Here is a 13,278-nt window from a genome sequence, read left to right as displayed (position 1 = left end):
ATCCATTGGAGGGGCATTTCACAATGTCGGAGCCATGCACAGCCACCATTTGTTATTTTATTTTGTATCTATACAGTGAGAAGTGTTGCTCCAGTCGGGTCAAAGCTGTTGGGGATGTGTGGAGCAGCACACAACCCTGCTGATAGCGGCGTGTTCCCTCATCCTGCTCGTGCACATGTTCGGAAGTTGTAGGCATCGTGAGGCCCCTTCCTCCGTGTCGCACTTTCTTTGCCAAGAGCCGCACGTGCATTTCCTCAGCCCCCCCCGCCACCCCCGCTCAGCATCTCTTTGAAGCTCTCTCCTACACTTCATATTGTTCATTATAGAAGACAAAAGGGGAGTGTGCACTATTTATGTCCCACATTAGGGCTAAAAGGGGTCTGGAGCAGCTACTGGCATGAATCACAGAGTGAGGGGTCTAAAGTCAGCACAACGTTCACTCATTACTCTGAGGAAATAAAGTGGTATTATTATCTGTGGCATACACCTCACACTCAGTCAAAGGTGACACAAAGCACTTGCATTTTCAACAGGCTTGTGCTGCACTTTTCACCAGAAGTGACTAAAATGAGATTCTCCAGTCAGAATTAGTCTCCTGAGGTATCCACTCAGATTGAATGATCCCATTGTTCTTCCCAGATCTCCAGACATGACAGTCTCCACTGCTTACCTCTCCAAAACTAAAACAGGCCGACAAACCAGATCATCTTCACTTCTTCCACACGTAGCTTGTTGTGAACGGGGTGCGAGGCTCAGGGGACTACCGTGCTTTGCCTCATCTTTTTTCAGTGGTTGGCAATGGTGCATTCAAAGCGGCGGTTATTGCTTAATATCTGCCACAAACAGCAGGTCAGTGAAGGAATGCAATGCCCTTCCCCCTTCTCAGGGAGCAGCGGAGCTCTATTGTGAACCACAAGCGTGCTTGTATTCATTGGGGGCAACGCGGGGAGCCCCCTGGTAAACCAGAGCCCGAATGAAGGAGCAAAAATAATCTGGAGACTGAACAGCCCCGACCTCGTGGCTCCTTCAGAGTGAAGTCACTTCTCTTGATGCTAACACAGAATACATCAGTGTGTTTGCATGTGGACTCACTCCTCAGGTATTCCTGACTTTTGGTCTGGATTGTGAGTAACTGTAGTTGGTGTTTGTTCTGAATACACTCACTTATGAGCAACCACTGGGATAAACATCACAGGTTATCTTGTCTAGTTTGCAAAGGACTTCATTATTCTAACCGTGAACGAACCACGGCTGTTCTTCCTTGGTTTCATATTAAAAGAGGATCACAGTGCAGACAGTGCTATGGTGTCGTTTTCAGGACAGGATATTCTGCGGGGCCACATTTCAAACCGGAGAGGTACTGGATCTCCTGACAGATATACAATATATTGACCCAGTCGGTACCCAGATGGATGGGTTGAGATGAATTTAATGGCACTCAGAACAGCGCCTATCTGCCAACACCCAGCAGTCTCCTTTACAAACCTCATTTAAATTCACCAGACCGGGACTTGTATATGGATCTGCACCAAATTGCACACACTCATAGATATCAGTCCTTTACATGTCTCATGTGTCATCAAGATTCATAAATGATCCCTGGGCAATTGGTGAATATATAAAAAAAGAATAACATTCATAACATCTGCCCATTTTTCTGGATCCACACCAATATTTGATGGGTTCTTTCTTGGCCCATGTCCAATCCTTCCACCAACTTTTCATGGACATCCTTTAAATAGTTTTGCTTAATCCTGCTGACAAAAACAACAAACCAACGGACGGAGGAGAAACATCCTTGGATCATTTGTTTGTCTTTGTTTGACCCAAATTAAACCATTTCAAACTAGAATGGCACTCGGGAGAGCATGTACACATTTACACACACAGCATTTACCAGTCCCCTGAATGTGGCTGACACTTTTCCTTCGAGATCCATGAATTATTCCCCAGGAAAACTGTAAAAATTAAGAAATTAAGAAAGAGAAAATTTAACGGGTTCTTCTATGTATTTGTTTTGGCAATGACATAAGTTCTTTGGCTGATACATTTATTACTCTGTTAAGTAATCTTGCTTACAAACACACAAACACAAGGGTGAAAACATAACCTCCTTAGCGCAGGGGAAAAAATGCCCTGCAAAGCAGACAGATTTGGTGTTATAGTGTTTAAAGCAAGAACTGGTCTTTGTGTAAATGCTGACGGATGACACACAATCTGGCTCAAAGCTGCTTGCTCAAGTTGCTGCTGATTACCCAACAGAGGAGATTTAAACCGTTCTTCTATTGTAATGTTGTTAATCTGGGCGTCAGAGTGTATAAAAACTCGTAAGCAGCATTTCATGATTCATCCACATGAGTGTGGACATGGCCTGAAACAGTTTGTTAGTGTTTTCATGCTGACCGTCTCTATAGTGCCGTGGTGTCTGTTGTGACACAAAAAAAACGGCCTTCTGACTGACTAACAGATTTTCCCTGCAGCTCCTCAGATATGACGTTGCAACATTTCCAAAGAGGTGAAAGGGCTTTTGCTCAAGAGCTGCCCTCCTGTTTGCTTCAGAACCTGACCCACCATGAATCATCCCCTTGTGATGTTTGCTTTCCTGCCACAGACACACACGTACACACACACTGATGTGCACACACACACATATACACTTTTGTCTAAAGAGTAAGCCTGCAACTTGTTTTGTGCCTGAATGCTTATGCAAGTTCTACAGGGAGAGCGATCCTTAATGTTCCCCTTCTGGCAGTTGTGGCAGTTTCTTTGTCAGCAGAAGGAGCTGAAATGCTTGAGAGCGTTATGAAGATGGAAAAAAATCTGGCTCCAGCTCCAGATCTCTTTCTCTGACAGTGACTGTTTCCTAAAGTAGGACAGGATGAGTGTATTCATAACCACTTTTCTCTCTGTTTTAATATGAGAGCATATGAACCACACAGGCACATGAACGATGAGCTACAATCACATTAGGGTGTTTGAGTTGGCGGAAATTCTTGCTGCACGCTGTTGCTGGTTTTAATCTTTGAACTTGCATTCTTCAGGCCGTCTCCCTGCCAACGCACAGGAAAAAGCACGAGGGTCCAAGGCATTTTATTAAATGGCATTAGCACAAGGTTGACCTGGCAACCGTCCAACATGACTTTAATAAAATGACCGGCTGTGTTTTCACTGTGGGACAGAGAAGGAATTTGTTTGTCTGTCCGTTGTGTCATTATGTGCACTCCTCATGCCTATTTGCTATCCTTTACTCTTCCTTTCTACAGCCGTCTACACCCATTTGATTGTGAACCTTAACTACTAAAAGAAGACAGAGTTAACGTCAAGGTAGCACATCCACCTCCACCTGTGCGTTTTGGGCAGATATTCACAGGACAGAGAGCGATTAAGTTCAGCAGTAAACCTAGCCCGCACTGTAAGACTTTAATTCACAGTACAGCAAAGGTCTAGTGTGCTCGCCAGCAAGACTAATGCTTTCCATGTGTGTGTTGTTTAGGAGTCTGTGAATCCCAAATGGAGCCTAATAAGGTTCTGCCTCACAACAGGGTTACTCACTTCAACGTAACCCCGAAATACAACGGATACAGACGGGCTGCCGATGCCAGAGATGAATTTTGGACCGCAGGATCTCGGGAGGGCCTATATCACAGCAGAGTAAAACCTATACAGTCTCATATATAGCAAAGCCATATATCTCATATGGTGTTGTATGTGAGCAAAACTCATATATAACGCCATCAAAAGAGGTGGTATTGCCATACCCAAGAAACTCTGTAATTACAGTACTGTGGCCACAAATTGCTGTTTGGAATGAAATTTTTATTTTTTTTGATCTCGATGTGTTTTCCAGATGCAATCAGTCCTCAGTGTATATTTAGTTATGGCTCATAGAGTAAAGCTGATGTGATATTTTTAAAGTTAAAATGTTTCTACATATTGAGATAGGGGTTTTGTGGCTGCAGGGAAACTTTGCTGACTCTGAATTGTAGTTTACTGCCTCTTCCTTGCCAGTTAACAGCTTTTCCCTCCTTGTTGCTGCCGATCAACCCACCTCTGGGACAGTCCGCAGGGGGTGGGGGTGGGGTTAGAGTGACTAGGCACCGGGTAAAGGGGGTGGGCGGCCCTAATTTGCAAGGTCACCTTGTTTTTTGAGGGGGAGGGGGTGCTCTCAACAGTGAGGCTTCTTGTGAGTTTTTTATGTGTCTATATGGTGTCCAGAGTCTTTCCGGTGCTGTAATAAAAATTAAAAAAAAGATCCCGTCTGTGGCACCGTCCTTGAATCATATGGTAGTGGACTAACAGCCACTTTTATTGTCTATGGGTGCAGATCGTTTTACACAGAAACCCGGCTCTCGTTCATGCAGTGAACACCAGCACCCCCTCGGTAGCATGGTTGGGTTACAGATGGAACAGCCTGCACGTGGGATACACAAAAGGAGCCTGCTTATAGGGAGGAGGGGTACAGGGTTACCATGGAAACAGACAGCCCTACCCCCGTAGCAGATGGTGGTGGTGGTGGTGGTGAGGGTATCGGGGGCTGGGAGTAGCAGTGGCGGGACCCAGAGATGATTATCTGTCTCAGGTTTATGTCCCGAAACAGCTTCTGTGTGTCTTGTTAACAAAACAGGTGGCTTCAGTCTGTGTTTAACTGCATGTTAACGCAGGAGGCAAGCTATGACTATGGGTTACATGAGGAGATATAAATAAATATGAATGTATTCAATAATTTGTAGTCAGATCAGATTTGTATCACTTTGAGATTTGCAGTCATACATTATGTTTGATTTAGTTAGAAATTGTTGGCTCTGAAATTTACCTGTAACAAAATGGTCTATAATGAAAAAAAATCCAATGGTTGCTGCAGTCATTCCTCCTGCCCCTTCTGGTCCTTGTGTTGTGTGACCATACTTTTAGAGATATGTCTGGATCCACTGATCTTGTTCCGAGCAAAAAACATTCTTTAGTAAGTTAAGTTAAGCTTAGACGTTCCAGACGTTTAAGCTAGTACATAATATACAAATTCCCTCTTTGTGTTCTCCAGGTGGCACAGTAGGGATGTCATTGCAGGCAGTCTAGAAAAAAGCAACATGTCTGAACGTACAGAAATGGCTTAATTGAACCTCAAAGGGATGTCATTGGACACGTCACTGTATTGTTAGTTCATAGACTGTATAAAAAGATGGATGACGTGTCTCCACTTCACCCCACCACCCAGAAATAAAGCCAAAATATTCCAGACATGAACTCTGCCATAATGTTGCTAAAGACCTCATATGGAGCCAGAATCAGTGCTGTAGTGATTTGCAAATGGAACTGTGGTATCAAGGCCACGCGGATACACGCACTCGACCAATCGCAAGTCATGATGATATCAAATACATACTTAGAATCAGAATTATTGCAAAAAATAAGCACTTGAACCAACATCAGTGTGATAAGAACCACGACAGAATGAGACATTGTGACATCGTCTACAGTTTGCTTCGACCAACAGTTGGCTTTCCTCGTCTTTTCTCAATTTCTTTTTTAAAATCTGCCTTTTCCTTTTCAAGCTATCAAACCAGACATGACTCATTAATGCAAACTTTGAATGTGTTAGCCAGGGAGCCACTCTCCTCAAATAATCTGAGCTCAGCGCTATACTGCAGCACATATAGTCCAATATCTCTCTTAGTGAGTGGGTGGGTGCTGTGTAAACATGGAATTGACCCAGCCCTATCCTCCTCTGTGTGCAAATTCTTAGGGAGCGACTGAATGGGTGTTCAGCTCTGTGTAGTCTACACAGTTAGATTGTTACAGTATTACGTCAATTCGAATTACAACAGAGTTTAGCACAAGTGAAAGAGCAGCGGTCGTTGATACCAGGAGCAAACATACTTGAGGCAGATCTGAGCAAAGGGGCCCTTTGAAAAGACACACTTCAGGGCACAGGAAGTGTGGTTATATAGGATGGCCTCTGTGCTCCGATGCCCCCCCCCCCTCTCTCTGCTGCCTACAACTCATCTCTCAGCAGCACACTCTTCCCTACACTTGCAGAGTAAGCACCCATAAAACTTCTTTTAATATGTGTTTCACTTTAAAACATATTACATTTTGGTGCGTGGACAACAACCTTGCACTAAATCTAAAGACTTTTTAAAGTGAAAAATGTCAGCTTCTTTGTGTGCACCTCCAAAAGAGGCAGTGATGGACAGTTCATGAAAAAATGTGTCTATCATGCTCACACGAAAGTTATCAAATGAAGTAATTGAGAGATAAACTTTATTTTTCTTAACTTCAGTGATAACTGAGTGTGTGGAAGTATCAACTCCCACACACTCAGTTATCTCTGTGATTACGTGGACACTCTCCCTTTCGAGGCTCCTTGTGTAACACAACTCTCCAGCTGCCCACATCTGGTTTGGAGGTTTTGTAACTCCCTGCTCGCTGTAGCTCGCTTCCCTTTCGCAGTCACTGTCCTTATCTTATGTCTCGTTGTCTATGTTGTATCTTTAATACAGAACACGTCTTCAAAAAACTACAACTTATTAGCATTCGTTGACGGTCTAACAATCACACATAAGCTAAAGTATAAAATTAAGTCAGACTGTTAAACCTGTGTCTCTTTGTCATAAACACACTGCTCTGGTGATGTCAGCATGACTGCTCCAAAGAGTCATAAATGCATAAAAGACTTGGCAGCCATAACTGGCTAGAGTGAAGCTGGACAGGGAGGAATTATGGGGTGAGTAAAAGTGCTAAGATCACCATTGATTCAGCATGTACAGCACCCCTCTCCTCTGGATGATGGGAAAATGAGATAATCTATCAAAGCGGCAGCGAGAGACCGCAGTGGAAAAAGATGATTTGTGCGTCGGGAGTCCTGAGAATACAAAGTAAAAGCTTAACTTCAGTATCAACTCCACAGTGGAAATCTTTTGAATTGAAAAACTTCAGTTCCATTGTGAATCTTTTTCATCCATTCATCATCTGGCACATTGGTCTTTTAAAGCATTGAGAGACATGGGTGAGGAGTGGTACGTCCTTTACACTTGTGTGGGCAGTGTGGACACGGCTCTTGTCCTGAACATGTGTTTATTCCATCTGGCCCTGCCCTCTCGTGTCTGAGTGGTGATGTCATGAAATGAGAGGGTTTCTCGGGTCTCACAGCTTCTCTTTGCACCACGGTTTATGCACTGGGTCAAAGTTAGACTTTCGAAAGACTAGATGTTTATGTGTGGGCTTGACGGGGACACATTATACACTGTTTCCTCGTGGACAAAACGACCATCCTGTCAGAAAGTCACGACTGCAATTATGAGACATAGATTTACCACATTTTAAAAGAAAGATGACTTATTTAAAGGCCGAAATTTTCCATCCGTATGGAAAGAGTGTTGACAACCGTCAGAGGATATGACTAGTGACTGACTCTACAACACATGTGGTCATTTGAATTCAAGGGCTGACCAGCTACCACAAACTGAACAAAGGAATACTAAAGGGTCTGTTACTTTTCACAGTCATGTCTCACACTTCTGGAAGGGGCAGCTCTTCACAATCCCCTCTCTGTAACTTTATACATGGAAATAAAGGGAGCAGGGTGTAAAGAGGCAGACCCAAGGAAATGCAAACGTCTCTCGTTCTCGGTCACATGGCCGTCGAGACTTAACACCACCCCCATTCCAAACGCAAACCCGAAACATGTAACTTCTATATTAAAGATAGGGATAGTAGACGTTGTTGATAGTAATTATTAGAATAACTTTCATTTATGTGGCACCTTTCAAAACAGCCAGTACAAAGAGGATCAACAACAAATAAAACAATAGTATAGTACCACTTAAAGTAATGGCAAAAGAAAAGGATATAAAGAAACATAAGTAATAGCTAAAAACAATCAAGTAAAAGACATTTTGTAAAAGTGTGTTTTTAATAAGTCGGTGCTGGCAAGCAGATGTTGAGCTGAGATTATTTGTCACAATAAGAGTTATAAGAGTTGGCGGGTGAGATCCAGTTAAATGCTACTAATCGTCCGCTGGCTGTTGGTGAGCGAGCAATAAACAAAATCACTTAAAATGGAGGACCATACCAGCAAGGACATTGTGACGGGAAGCATTTGTAGCTTTCTTTACAGCTGGTTTATCCTGTGGTGCGTCCATTGTTTAGCGAAGTCAGAAAGGTCTGACTTTGCTCTTTAAAACTTGCCTCATAGACATTTCATTCTCCGACTGGAGGAAACTGCCCATAAACAGTCGGAAAGGGTTAGAGGGTCGACAGGCTCTGCAACTTTCTATGGCTAAATAAAGTCTCCCCTCTTCCCTATTAGATGAAACGTTTGTGAACTTGTTTCCCTTTAGTTGTTCCAAGTGCATCCTGTCCACTGGTGTTCTGAACCTCAGGACATCCCATGGGCACAGGGCAGTGAAGAGAGCATGTCACTCTGGCCTCTCTATTGAGGAAACACCTCTTGCATCTTGACCTTTGCTTCAGAACATTAACTGACCTACGTTTGGTCCATTGTCACCCGAGTCACATGACGAGGGACTACATAACAAGTTGACATGACAGGAAACTGTACAAATCAGTCTTGCTTGTTTTTACAGCACTGTGGTGGGGAAGGGGTCACAAGTGGTCACAGGAGACATTTTCAGGATGCAGTTTAATGCCAGGTGTGAACACACGTACTAAGCACTGGCCACTTGTGATCGGATATATCGAGACGGATGTTAACACCACGTGTGTACGAGGCCAAAGGAGACACATTCAGGACGTTTTGTAATATAAGGTGTGAACTTCAGAATCTAGAGCTGTCCACTTGTGAGTGAATCTCTCAGGACGGATGATGATACCTGGTCTGAACAGGAGCCTGTACCTTTAAATTGGAAATAGTTCTTGGCTGCTCTAATGTTAAAATATGGTATATAAGACCTTTTAAATGAAATGAGACAGGATTTTTAAAGTGGAGCAAAGTTTCATTGTCAGGGAGGAAAAAACACGTATCAGCCATTGCCACAACAAATAAGCCTACATACTAAACATAGTGCACAAAGACAAACAGTGAGTCAGGTACAGATTTAAATCTTGTTATTTGTATGTGAATAATCTTTTCATAACCAGTAGATAGATAATAAAATGAAATATTGAGAAATCCCTTACCTCTGCAGGATTATGCAAAAACTGCCAAACGGATTATTACGAAATTTAGTGGAAGGACTCATTTAAGGACTCATCTCTCCTATCGAACATTGCGAAAAGACCGATCTTCAGTGACGATGACAAATGGAATGTCTCCGTTGGAATGGAGTGTACCAGTTGACAACCTATTATCTGTATCTGATGATGTGTGTCTCTCTGATATGTACGAGTGGAGCTTTATGATTCTGATCTGTTCTCTTCTCTTCTGTCACATCACTTCGGGTTAGTTCCACTCTGGTGGTTTGGCCCAAGTACCAAAACATGAAAGACGAGCCTGCTGCCGCTGAGCCAGTTCCATGGGAGTTCACACAGTCAGGGCGTCAAACCCAGTCACAGAGTTAGTCATCTGGTGGCACTAACAAACTAACACATTTTTCACTTGTGTTGTATAAAAAAGCAGGAATTGTTGTTTATAGATTTAAAGTAACAGCTGTGTCTTTTCCATAAGAATTTAAGCACAAAACAGTTGCAGGGTTTAAGTTTGTGGGACTTTTGGTCCAATCAGCCATGAGACAATCCACAATGACTTTCCACTGTGTGAGAAAAGGGTCTCCTCACCAGCTTTTGTGTCCTTAACCATTAGTTAATCAGTTTGTCAATCTAAAGAAATCCACCTGTGCTTAAAAGCTAAAAGTTGTATACTTTAAAATGTAAACAATGTAGTACATTGACAATAAACTGAAGTCACATGTGAAATCAACAGCCTCCTGTTTAACAGGTAGTCGTTCACACTCACTTGCACATCGGGTGCAAATGCTGTTGTTGAGTCATGAACTGCTGATGTGGAGGACAGGACATGTCCTCACTGCATGCATTCACTCAGTGCTCACAGAAACTGGTGGTGAATACATACTATATTTGATGTGTTGAATCTCCTGCCTGTCTTGCTGCTTTCACTGTACATACAGGCACTGTGTAAATAGTCACTGTAAATCCAGCTCATTTATAATGCCCGGTGCACAGCGTTGTGCACATTCTTGTTCTAAAAGGTCAATGTTTGTTTTTTATGAAGTAGGGCGGGGCTGAACCGGTTCCACTGGAGACAGAAAAGCAAAGTTTCCAGGTCACTGAATGAATCTAGGTCTTTGTCAGATGGGCCTTTTCATCGTCCGTGTCCTCTGGCACATTGGACTGTTGCCTTATGGGACTTACCCAACTCTATTATGTGAATGAATTATTCTCTTGAAGATGAAAAGAGCTTAGATGACTTTGGTATTCTGTCAATAACACAATCACTGTTCATCATAATGTACTTGACCACAGGCAGACAATATATTCAGCTCATTGAGAATACAAGTTTTTCTGATGTTGGTTTGTGCACTCAGCTCATTAACGTCCATACAAAGCCCCAACTAGCACGAGCATCTTATGCTGTGCAATGCCTTCGTGGTCCTTAGGGTGAATTATACATTTTCAAACTCAGCCTTCTCATCCTGAATAGCTCACAGGCCAAAACCTTTTCAAACACTGCCACTCCTGTTTTGATCAGCTCGGCTAGAGTTATGTGTGAGGTACAGCTGTTTTTCAGACACCTGACACTTCAGGTGCACCTCTCAGACAACTGCTGCAGTCAGGAGGAAACCCAGTTCACCCCCGTTCACAGTGGAATACAAGGGAAGCAGTGATTTTAAATGAATGGGTTTAACGCATTTGCGAAACTAGAATGAGCACTTACCTCCGCCAAGGGCCAAATGTCCCTTTAGAGTCAGGCAAGCTGCACCATATTTCACATATCAATTCCCTAGATGTGCCTGATTTTTTCATCAAAATCCATTAGTGATTCCTTGGGAAAACTGTAACAATGTTAAAGTACCAGATCCACCCCCTAATGCGGATCTGCACCAACATTTTAAAAGCTCTTTCTTGACTCGTTGTTGTTGCTCTTTTTAAAAAAATCTCCTCTCCATGTTTTACCTCCTGACCACTTGACCACAGGAGAGTAAGGCCTTAAACTTCTCATGTGAAGTTCTCAACATCTTCATAAAGTCAGGAAAATGGAAAACTTAGTAAAGCAGTTCTTTGATTATTGTCCAGTCTCCATTTTCACCGGTGGATTTGGACTTGCATTCATCACCCTTGCTCTGTGGGCACCTTCAGTGAGAATGACAGTCCAAACCTTCGGGACTACAGGGTCATTTTGTCAGAGAGACCCAGATACCTTGAGCCTTTCTCGGCCATTTAAACACACAGACTTCTTTCTCTTGCAGGCAAAAAACACACACCACCAGTGTGTGGGTTGGCAAAATATTTCTAAGGCTCCTTTCTGCTCTGTGAGAGAACAGACATGCTATTTTAAACTTGACTCGGATGCTTGAAAATATCCTAAATGGCACAGTGGTGGACGCTGATTATGGCTTGGTTTTGGAACATAATGCTGTGGTTCAGCTTTGTGAATCATTCCCAGTGTCATATAAACCTTGACATCCTAACCAGAGCCTTGGGCTCCTGATGTGAGGACCAGTAGACACGCCCTCCACCGAATGAAAGAGGTTTTTTCCATCTCATGTCACCATAAATAAAAAAAAACTGATTGCCACTCCATACAATTTGTCCTTTTGTCCTGCCAAAACAAACATGAGTGTAGTGTGACTACAGAGCCCACGGGGGAAAGAGTAAACAGATACGGCAGAGTTAAGAAAAGATTACAAAAAAACTTTGTTCAGCTTTCCAAGGTTATTGTAACTAACCTGCACATATAGGGTTCCCTCACTGTGAATGTCTTTAACCTACCTGTATGTGGTCATTCAAGCTGATTCTCATAGTAATTATTACATATACTATATCTAAGAGACAAACATCAGTAAGACTAGTGCATCTACTACAGCACAGATCGTTCACCCTTTTGTAAGAAAAGTTAGATCACTCTTTTTTATAATATAACACATCTCAATAAAACTAAGAAAAAACAGATTAATACACAGAAAGAGAATTAAAATAAAAGTTCAGGGCCACCGTAATATGAAGCCCATGTTTTATGAATTTAGTTTCATTGCATATAAAAGGACTGTGAGAGGTTTGAAGGGCTTTTATTGTGACAACTTGGGCCATCTCAAACTATACATTTCCATCTGATCATTTATCCCGAAAAAAGATCCGATCTCATAGGCTGCTACAGCTCCCAGATTTCAAACCAGGGACACATACGTCATGAATACTGCAACATAAAGTCTGTTGTTGTCAGTGTAACATTATCCTCCTCACATGTCCTGTATGTCGGGCGATCTAATTTAATATACTCTATTCTTTTCAGATCAGCCTTTAGAACTAAACTAACTTTCTCCTTTTTATCTGAAGTCAGAAGCACGTGCACTGTACCTCACTCTGTAAAGTTCCAGGAAACCAGCTCTGTAAACTGAAAGAGGGGAGATTGTTACGGAGCGAAAACCAGACATACAACAGCCAAATAAAATATTTGCACTGCACTCTTAGGCAGGCCGCGCGTCACTGTGGCCATTTCTTTCTGTTTCTTGTTCAATAAAAAAATTAGAGAAAGAGGGATGTGACTTTTATTCAGAGGACATTAATGAAAGTGCTGAGTCTGAGTTTTTATAAGACCCCAGATATAATTCTGGGGTAAAAAAACAGAACACTCGTCCTTGTACGCGTCCTAAAAATAGTCTGAGAAGAATAGTTTATGAACTATAAAAAGCACTTTGAAAGACGACTACCTAACTGCAGGGTCAGATGGAAATACATAAAGGAAGTGAGAGTAACAGGCGGACATTTGGGAGGAAGTTTCTCTCTGATTCATCGTATATTTCTCAACTTTACGGCTGATGACCTGCGTCTCAGTGGTCACACGGCACAGGCTTAAGGGAGTCGCCAGTGTCACAACAATAAAGATCTTCACTGACAAGCGCGGGTGTATTCAGGCTACCGTTTTTTCTCATCCAGCTTAACCCCCCCCAGTGAAATAGACAGGACCCTTCAGCGCTGTGTCCACAACCTAATCTCCAGCCATCAAGCTCACAAAAACTGAAACAAACAGTGGACGCCGGGGAGATTAAAGGGTTGTATGGGTGGTCCCATTTCAAACAGCAGTTCTTGAGGGACAAAAAAAAGACTTCTCTTTGTGTTGGATTCTTATTTGTGATGTGATGTTTT

This window comes from Hippoglossus stenolepis, chromosome 13 (genome assembly GCF_022539355.2).
Source record: "Hippoglossus stenolepis isolate QCI-W04-F060 chromosome 13, HSTE1.2, whole genome shotgun sequence".
Classification (NCBI taxonomy): domain Eukaryota; kingdom Metazoa; phylum Chordata; class Actinopteri; order Pleuronectiformes; family Pleuronectidae; genus Hippoglossus; species Hippoglossus stenolepis.
Note: the sequence above shows the minus strand (reverse complement) of the source record.